This window comes from Chlamydotis macqueenii, chromosome 1 (assembly GCF_036417535.1).
Source record: "Chlamydotis macqueenii isolate bChlMac1 chromosome 1, bChlMac1.mat, whole genome shotgun sequence".
NCBI lineage: Eukaryota > Metazoa > Chordata > Aves > Otidiformes > Otididae > Chlamydotis > Chlamydotis macqueenii.
This window is the reverse complement of record NC_141556.1, coordinates 182,853,490-182,864,152: the sequence shown is the minus strand read 5'-3', so window position 1 is coordinate 182,864,152 and position 10,663 is coordinate 182,853,490.

Genomic DNA, 10,663 nt, shown 5'->3' with positions numbered 1-10,663 from the left:
TAGAATGGGAACATCAACAGGTTGGTGAAATGTCATGTAACATCTTGCCGGTGGTGGTTTCTGTGCTTCCTCCCAGGCAAACCCCTTCTACCAGCCCAAAGGTGGCCTGATGGTCAGGCTCTCACAAGTCACAAAGCAAGGTCTACTGAGGATAGAAGTGCTCTTGAAATTAAGGGAAAATATTTTTTCTTTCAATTTCCCCAGGGATTAGGCTGGATATCAGATACATTCAAACTACATATTAGATTAACAGATGTAAAAGAATCACAAGGGGTTATGTTCCAGGCTTTTCTCCATTTAATCCAGCAAGGGAAAAAATCTTTAATAAAATCCCAGATTGACTGGCCATCTAAGAAAACATAGGACATTGAATCTTGCTTTCAAGATAGATACATATATTTCAACATACATACATTTTGAGAGGAGCTTTGTGCATAAAAAAAAAAAGTCATGACCTATTCTTGATCCTGTTGGCAAACTATATGGTTTAATAATTTAAATTCAATTTAAAAACTAGCACTTCATCAAACCTTAATTGAGCTTAGTCAGCCATTAGCTATGGTTCTTATTGACTGAGAAATAAATTGAAATAAAAGCTGTATTAATCCTGACACAATTAATCATTATTGTATTTTTCAGGAATTTAAGCTCATTTGCCCAAGCTACTCTTTCCACAATGTTTAGAAGATTTAACTAATATTCCTATCAATATTTTAAATAGACTCAAGAGTCTGGGAATTACAGAGTAATTGTTTTCATGGCTGAGTGGCCACAGGGAAATGAAATTATATAGAAAATTTTAATAATGAAGACATTTGATTTGTAAAGCACTATATACCTTCCTAATACAACTTGGGGAAGGTTTTACACTGAAACTGTAAAGTTTGTGCTGTTTATTTCTCGATGCTGTGGTGCAGCAGTGCTGGCACAAGTATTGTCTACTCCATCTCTGCTGGTTTAGCTGTCTAATTCCTTTATAAACTCTTTAAGGAGCATATTTGATTTTTATTCATCTATAAACTAATTCAACTATTTTCTTCTGATGAGATAAATAAGATAACAAATGACAGATGTGACCTTAACTGCCATCTGGAAAAATAATTTCAGATTTCAATTGGATTTTACGAGGCAATCAGTGTTGTCTAATGTTCTCCCACCTCTTGATCTCAAGTGTCCCAGGTGTACTAACACTTCCTTGGGCTCAAAAAATGGTGGCATGGAAGGTGGAGGGCCCAGAAGAGAGGGAGCGAGAGAGACCGGAATGACAGAGCATAAAGCTCATGTCCTTAGAAAGTCCAAGCTTGAAGAAAACCCCACCTTATAACATAGTGTTTTATTCAAGTGCATGGGTTTTAACTTTAGGAAGTGGTTGCCTACACAAGGCCAGGTAAAGGCACCCTCCTCCAATACAGCACTTTGGTTCAGATGAGGAGTTGACCCCAGAACCCACTTGCTCCTCCCAGTCTCTGTAGAGTCTGCGAAAGGAGAAAGGACGGCCTGAAACCATTACCTACCAAGCTCTTTGTGCAGGTATCCTTAGTGAACCTACTGTGCTTCCCCTACTCCAAACTGTGTTTTGGAAGCAGCTCCACGGCATCTTCAAGCACTCCTGCATTTTCTTCATTTTAGTCATCTGAAAATAGCTCCCTAATGCTTCTGATCGACGGAATTCATGCTTTTAAGCAAAGTTACCTGGAAAAGAAGCAATCAAGTGTAAATCAGAAGCACATACTCTTATGCTGCTTGCCGTGTCCTGTGTGAAAACTTACTGATTTGACCTTCAGAGAACTGATGGCTTCAACAGTGGGTCAGAGAAGCTCTGCCCAGGAAGTCTCAGCAAAGCGGCATTCCCTCAGGATGACATGCCATTCTTTTAATGGTTGTGCCATTAGCAGATTATTATTACCAGGGACAGTGCGTTAGGGATTCAGAGGTATTACATGTATGATTTTTTTAATTAATGAACTGACTTACTCAGAGGATAGCGTGACTGCCAGGAGAATGTATATCTGCTGTTACACTGACGGCGCTAGGCAGCAGACAGGTTTTTTTTCGGAATGAAATTGAAGAAAGGAAATTGCACTTGGCAGTGTGTAATTGGGAAACGACGGTGGGCACCTGAGAAGGGCCGAAGGCTTTGAGATATGCGAAAGGCAAATAACAGCTAAAGGGCAGAGTGGAGGAATGAGTTCAGAGGGGCAAGCGCAGGCACAGCTGTGCGCTGCTGTCAGGGAAAGGAAATGGAAACTAAAGCCCGAGCAGAAACCCTGCTGCCTCAATGAGGCATCTGCCACATCCCAGGATGTCCCATTTCATCATCGTGACATCTATCCATCTCTCCCTCTATAAAAAGAAAGATGCACTTCCGTGCTGATCCCCTCGGTTCTCAGCTGAAAGAGGAGGACTCGGGCCAGCTGCTGCTCTCACTCATCTGTTGTGCGTTTCCCCGGGACAGAAGCTACTGCGCCCGCCTTGCGTTTTGTCATGCTTAGAGTACAGAGTCGATCCGTGACGTCTTCCTGCCATCAGATGGCTGGGGGAAATCAAGGCCATGGTTCCTTTGACATAGGTTGTTTTATTTCCTGAAAGTATGCTTATAAATATGATCAGAACTGCGGTTCTACAATTAGAAAATAGCCTGCAGTCACTCCAGAGGAAATGGTACGAACAACCAGTTAAATACACAACCACCTCAGGCTAACACCATACTCCCCACATCAGCTTCCTGGATAGGGGCAGATTTTAATCTAAACACAAACTTTCAGTGGCCTGAATGGCATAACTGTAAAATAATTTTCTTTTCCACTTTTTGCTGTGCCCACTGTTCTAATATTTTAATATTATAGCATTCTAATATTTGAATATTCTGTTATAGACTCATAGAATCATGGAAAGGTTAGGGTTGGAAGGGACCTTCAAATGTCATCTAGTCCAACCCCCCTGCAAGGAGCAGGGACATCTCCAACCAGATCAGGTTGCTCAGAGCCTCATCCAGCCTGGCCTTGAACGTTTCCAGGGATGGGGCATCTACCACCTCTCTGGGCAACCTGTTCCAGTGTTCTACGACTCTCATTGTAAAAAATTTTTTCCTGATATCTAATCTAAACCTACCTCCCTCTATTTTAAAACCATTACCCCTTGTCCTATTGCAACAGGCCCTACTGATGCGGTTGGCCTTCTGGGCTGCACGGGCGCATTGCCGGCTCATGTTGAGCTTCTTGTCCACCAGCACTCCCAAGTCCTTCTCCTCAGGGCTGCTCTCAATCCATTCTCCGCCCAGCCTGTGTTTGTGCCTGGGATTGCCATGACCCAGGTGCAGGACCTTGCACTTTGCCTGATTGAACTTCATGAGGTTGGCATGGGCCCACCTCTCCAGCCTGTCAAGGTCCCTCTGGATGGCATCCCTCCCTTCCAGCGTGTTGATGGCACTACACAGCTTGGTGTCATCGGTGAACTTGCTGAGGGTGCACTCTATCCCACTGTCCATGTCGCTGACAAAGATGTTGAACAGGGCCAGGCCCAACACGGACCTCTGAGGGACACCACCTGTGACCGGTCTCCACATGGACATCGAGCCGTTGACCATTCTAAACATGAAATGAGGGATCCACTCATACTGCCATTGGTTTCATTTTTGCGCTTGTATATTGTCGCTCCATCCCAATGAAACCTCTCTAAATACTTTGCTAGTAGATTTTGTGTTTTAGACAAGATGTCTATACAGCCCTTTTTAATAAACTGTTTGGGCAAGAACTCTATTAGATTTACTTCTAGAGATTTGCTTCAGGATTTCTAATTTAAACTCTTTCTTGTCTACCGCTTTCTTTTTTTTCAGACTTCAATGAATTTAGTCATGGGAGTTAAAAGCACAGTTTCAAATCAGGTATTCAGTGTCCCTGGCATGAACAGATTGATTATACACCACAAGTACTAAAATACATATAGTGGTATAAAGATCACCTATTTACCAAACTCTTCTTTAAATTATTAAAAGCTTCCCTAAAACCTTCCAAGTTAAGGCTGATAATGCAACCACTATTTTCATATTCTTTGACTTTTTATTCACACAAATCTAACATACAGGCCAGATGAAGTAGGGGAAGCCAACCTTTTGTTAAGTCTTATACTGCTAGAAGCAATTCTAGAGTTCATGGTATCAATATACCATCATATTGAGTCTGCTCATATACTCCCGAGTGCCATCCCCAGTGCTGTCCCTAACTTTACCTCATTTGCTGTTTACACAGTCTCTCATTTATGCCAAAGCTTTGATTATTACAACCAACCATTTCAGGCTTCAATCCTAAGAGATTTGTAAGCACCTGGAGTTCATTGTGTGTTAAAACTGCCAGCTCTGACCTTTAAGCATTCCGGGTAATCCATAAAGATGCCTCTCCCGCATACGATCGCTTCAGGACAATAGGATCCCAACCACAAGATTATTGCCTTTATCAACTGACTTAGGTTCCTATGCACTATATTTTTCCTTCTCTATGAGCCATTGACTGTAGTTACTCTCGCATCACGTCTTGTGTGAAGTACCAGCCTTAGTAGCTCACTGACCTACAATGCGGTAGTTGATGGTTGCGTGACTCCTGGCATGGAGTCAACCCAAATGAGCGTTTGTCTGGGTTGGTGTTAGAGAGGTTCAGTGTAGACTACTCAGGAAAAATGTGTTTGTTTTACTGCCTTGGAAAAAAAACGGGCACTACTGTATATTGTGTTTTAACGACTCTTGTTACTATGGATGCAAATGTAGATCTATTTTTACATTGAATACACTGTACGCCAGCAAGACCTAGCGGAAGATCCCTGCAAATGTAAACACCTACATGCATGGTGACCTACTTACAAGTTACATGTGGGCTTGCACGTAGCCATATAAAGTATGTTTAAAAGCTGTATTCAAAGCCTGTAATTTAAAACAATTTTCAGGCAGTGTGTGGCAGACAAATAGAAATGCTGCTTGATAGTCATTAATCCAAATTTTATTTCATTTTCACATACAGAGTTTTCTTTCAAATTACAAAGGCTTACGCTGTGCCAAGGGCTTGCTATTGTATTGATTTCAATGGGAAATTTTGTTTTGGATTTGATGACATTGGTAGCGGCCCACATTTGGAGTGGATAACATCTCAAATTCAGTCTCACGATGTCCAAGGATTGCCATTGATTTTCAGACACGGAAAAAATTAAAGGACTTAACACACATTGAATGCATTCTGTTTATTTGAGAAGGAAGATCTCATACGAGTGCCCATTATGGAAGGCATCTCTTATCAGGTACAATAAAATCAACCATTGCTTCCAGCAGAATACAAAAATACACATCTCAGTGACTTCCATACAATAATAAATATGTAATCATGCATCCAACAATAAAAAGGCACGGAAAACTGGTCACTTAGTAGTCATAAAAATTACTAACTATATTAACAAAGCCACCCAAATTATCTGTACAAGGAAATGTTACAATATATTCCAAAGGTGAAAACACATAAAACATCTTTAAAATAGTATATGCAATAAATACCTCAATTGTTTTTTATATATTAAAAATAAAACTGTGCCATTGTAAACAGTATGTAAACAAACAAAATTCACTGTTCCTTACCATTATTACAAGTAAATAAAGCCAAAAGTTACACCCCTGCTCTGTTAGATATACTTCATTGGCAAGTTTTGTCAGGCAGTTTAAAGTTTTACTCTTTTCTGCAGCAAACAGAGCCCGCTACGTGTGTAATTGTAAGTACTAGAGCAATCGCTAAGCTTCAAAACTGACTACCCAGAATGTAGCAGGTGATCAAATAGTCAGCACTGAAACTTGGAAAAGCAATTTTTGCAGTGTTACGGCCAAAAGTCATTTATTTAAACTACATATAATAGTGTCAGTAAAACTTAGCTGCTTATATACCGCTGCTTTCCTATAGGTCTAGGGCCGGGGGGGCTGTACAAAGGCGGTAAGCATCCTTAAGCCCACGGGCGGAGAAAGTGAGGCACACAAAAATTAACTGAGTTGTCCCCAGTCTTGCACCAGCTCCACGGCAGGAAACTAAAGGCAGAATCCAGACCTCCAGCCGCTTCCTCCTCATTTCCTCGCACATCCTCTACTCATCCTGGCCTTTCACACAAATAATGGTGAGTCTTGAACTCCAGTCCTGACTATAATTACTGCAAGATAATGAACATGCAAATGGAAAGTTGTCCGCTCACTTGGGCCGTATGCTCCCACTAATAACCACAGAGGTTTGCTAGTGACCACAGCGGGAACACAACAGGAGCTTTTTTTCCCTAAGATTTGTAATTGGATCCACAGTAGCAGACCAGTCGCAAGCCTACTGATTGCCTCAACTGTTTGTTCTTTTGAAGTCTGTTTCTACAGCCAACAAACTCCTGGGAAGTTCAACCAAGGTGCATACTTCCTTCCTTTTTAGCAAGGGGAAGAGTAGAAATCTGAATATTATCCTTTCTCAAACAAAATTATAGGAAAAAGATTCCTGGGAGTGGTGAGCATTTGCACAGATGTCTTCAGAGAGAGCCTCATGGAGGAATGTGGCTGGCTTGCTGTTTCTTCAGCTTTTGGTAACATTGGCTTGACTACCCCAATTTACAAATCCTACGGTATCCCCCGGATGGCTATCTGTGATGAACACAAACTTACCTGTTCCGGACACATATATTTCAAAGTGCACGACAGCTCTAGTCTGAAAAGGATATTTTTAGCCTTAGATGAAGAAATTAAGATGCATCTATTTAGCTGTTTCACAGCCTTATGTCTTTTTACAGGAAGAATATACTTAGAGCATACACAAATAAAAGATACTCTGGAAAGGGATTCAGGAAGCGCTGCATTATGGTATTTTTCCTCCCTGGTGCTATTAAAGAACTGATCCTTCTGTCACTAAACAAATGATTTCTCTAATATCAAGCAGTTGTCTGATTTGCCTTACCACTTAATATTTTCATAATTTTATTCATCCATGAAATATTAAACGAATCATTCTACAGACTGGCTCTGAAGATACCTCTGTGTCTTGATGAGAAGTTTAAAGCCACATACTATAGATTTTTTTTTTCTTTTTCAATAAGGTACTTTTGGATAAGTTACTTCAAGTGTCTCATTTCAGATCTGGAGAGCCAGGTGAGCTCATACAGGTGAGCTGTATGAAATCAGTAGGTATACAAAATAGACCGGACTACTTTTATTCATCAATAAATAATTATTCATTTTCACCTGCCTCGCTGCATGCTCTCTATGTGGAGAGAGGTATGAAAGGTGATCAGATTTTAGAAGATTCTGTATTAAATCTTACAAAAGTTATTTTAGAAGGTATTTCCTTATACATATTCAAGGACCAGACCAATGAAAAATTCTGTACATTCTCTGAGTCATATATTCCCACCTGTGTTGTAGTTTGCAGGTTCTGTAGAAAAATCCAAATAGTGACTGCAGATTTCACATTGGGAAAAAATAAATATATTTCACTCATTTAAAAAAATTATCACAGTAGGAAAATAGCCAGTAAACAATAGATTCGGAGGGGTTTAATCTTGGCCCCAGTGAGATCAATGGGAGTTTTGCCAAGGATTTCAACAAAGCCAAAATTTCACCCAGAATCGTATACAGTTCTTTAACTGACAACAATCATAAATATCCTGCCACTCCATTGTATAAGTTAAATATTAATAAGCATCTGTAAACATCCTGCAATTCATCTCATATAAAAAATATTATAATAAAAACAATGCAGCATCTCAAGCATTGTATAGTTTTAAGTTTTTTTGGCTCTACACACAAGGTGGCGTCATTATATCGGGCAAAACCAGGGTATGTATATACATCTATATGTACAGGTGTGCGCGCACGTACACACTTCAAACTAAACACCACACATACACACACACACGCACACACAAATACTGGCAAGAGAACAACATTCATAGGTATGGCATTTAACAGCCCACCGATGGTCAGTCTGATGATAACTTTTATGTACGGAAGGGTTTCTGCCTACTCAAATCTTCTCTAGGCTTACATGTAAATGCTAAAGCTGAAATACATGAGCAATCTCCAAGAGGGACTAAAGTGCTGTTTAAAGCGAAGCACAAGCCTAAGTCCCAACAGATCTGTATGTTTGCAAAGAAGATGAATTTTCTTATGAAGTGAACAGGGGAAACGAAGGGCAGAAATGACCGAGCACGCAGCAATTTTTACCTAAACCAGTACAAATCATGTTAGATGTTTTCATTTTCTACTGAGTATGTTTTTTACTTGAGTGGAAATTGTGTGTTTCAGCTTTTTGCTACAGAAAACGAGGCAGTGTCACATCTCTGCAGCACTTTCATGTGCACTTTATGCAGCCATTCATGCAAGTAAGTGGATGTTACTACAGAATTAACGAAGAGCTGTACTTGACTGGAATACTAGTCTGAGTGACAGGCCTGGCTAATGAGAGAAATCACCTGTATTGGGCTGGGAACTTCTCAGGACCCTTAAAATGCCTTAAGATGAAACTTGCTTTTTTAAATGCCAGAACATACACTGCCACTGCATTCATGCAGTTCCCTAGTGCTCAGCATTTAAAGATACCTGCTCTGGATGTACAGTTGTGACAGTGAGAATTTTTATTAGTACTGATGTGTTTGCTGTCACTGTGAATTAAAGATATGAAGCTGCTAGTATTAGAGGTCACTAAGTGATCTGTGTGTGATGATGGTGACGAAGAAGGATCAGATCTCTGGTGCACCTCTCAGAAGCTACTCAACGGCTTTTACTCTTATACATACAAATCCCATCCTTCACACATCTCATCTTCTGCTGTGAATATTATCTTGCCCTTTGATGATCCCCTCAACACACAAGCTTCAGGAAACTAAACCACAAGATATACAACTAGCAGCTCTAGGGAGGTCTCATGTTTCAGCTCTTTTAGGATCCAAAGGATATGATGTAAGAGAATGGCTAATGAAACATTATTTCAGGAGAGGTTCACAAGATGTGCTCTTGAAGGGGAAAAATTGAAATTTTTGACACATATGGATGACCACATTGTTCAAAGTGCATGTTTTAAGGAGAGAGAAATCCAGGACAGACACCACAAGTGACAGATACCTGTGGAAAATCTGGCTAAGCAGCACAGTCCAAATGCCTATTTCAACATATAGAGATGGCATCCTGTGAGAGGACAGTGCCACTAGAAACCTTCTCGGTGAGCATCTGCAGGCCTGTGTGCTTGTTGTAAACCTTCACAAACTGTCCCAGTGGAAAATTTTATATTCCTAAAGTTCTCATTAAGAGCCCCCAGGTCCTATTTGTCAGCACAGGTGCTCTCTCTCCTGACAAGCAAGACCAAGCAGCTGTGAACAGCTTTCCTCAACCTCTCCATTCATGTAATAATGGACTGTAATTGCAAAGAGAATTCCTAGTCCCAAACAGAGCTTACCTACACTAACTTGGGGAGAAAAACATAGTCTATTTGTAACTCTTTCCCTGTTAATGTCATTATCAGGTCAATAATTAAACTAAAAAGTTTTCTATCCAATTAATACTTAAATAAAAATAGGACTTAAAGTGCTAACTCCCTTTAAATATTCATAGCAGGGATTTGGAGCACTGTGGGGATTTTATTTTTGGCTTTTCGCATGGTTTTCTGTCATGAAAACAAACTACCCACTTTTACATTTAGTTCATTTCTTCCTGGTTTCATCTCCCAGTTCACATGGTCTAGTATAACACACCTATACCTGGATCACACACAGCTTCCTATTAAAAATTTTTCCAATTAATTTTGGGGGGGAAAAATAAAATTACTTTAAACTTTGTACCATAACGCTTTTACTTTCAGTATCTTTTCAGCACTAACCTTTCAATCATAATACAAATATATTTTCCAATGAGTTTGTTCCATAGAATAAAATATAGATTAGTCACACATACTTGTCCTACTAATATCTACCATGATTTCTAGTATTTTCAAAAGTCTTACACAGTTGGTGGAGTTAGCCAAAACAGCTCTCTTTCAAAGGCCATTCCAGGAGTAGTGTCAACTGTTAGTGGCATGGCAAGCTAAATACAGCTTTCAGTGGGCATTGCAAAGTATAACTTAAGGATTTTAGTCCAGCATGATTATACTAGACTTTGGAGCCCCTGGTCGATCTAGATCTCCTGGAGCATCCTACAACTTCTTCCTAGCCTGCCTGTCCAGCCCTTCTGAGCAGAAATGGGAGGGAGACATGCGAGGGTCTCATCTTGCCATGCAGCTGGGAAGTCATCCAGTCACCTTTTCAGGGAGAGGGAAGCAGTGTGAGAACGTTAGCAGAGACATGACCTATGTTAAACATAAATTATGCACCAGCTTCTTCTGCCCTCACTAATATAAGCAATAGGTGATATGAACCCAAAATCACATCAAAGCACTTATAGAAAAAGTCTTTCTGTCAACCGGGAGACAAAGTCTTCAATTATTTAAAACAGATGTTTGTAATTCTACCATGTAAATATATGCATCTTCCATTGACTGCTTTGAAGGTGGTAGGTCTTTAATCACGGCAGCTGAATTCATTACAATTTGTCGAGGAATACTCTCAGGTCTGTAATTGCTAGCATTCCGCTAGTTTGCCAAAGTGTTAACAGTGCTAATTATTTTATTTTCTACAGTTGATG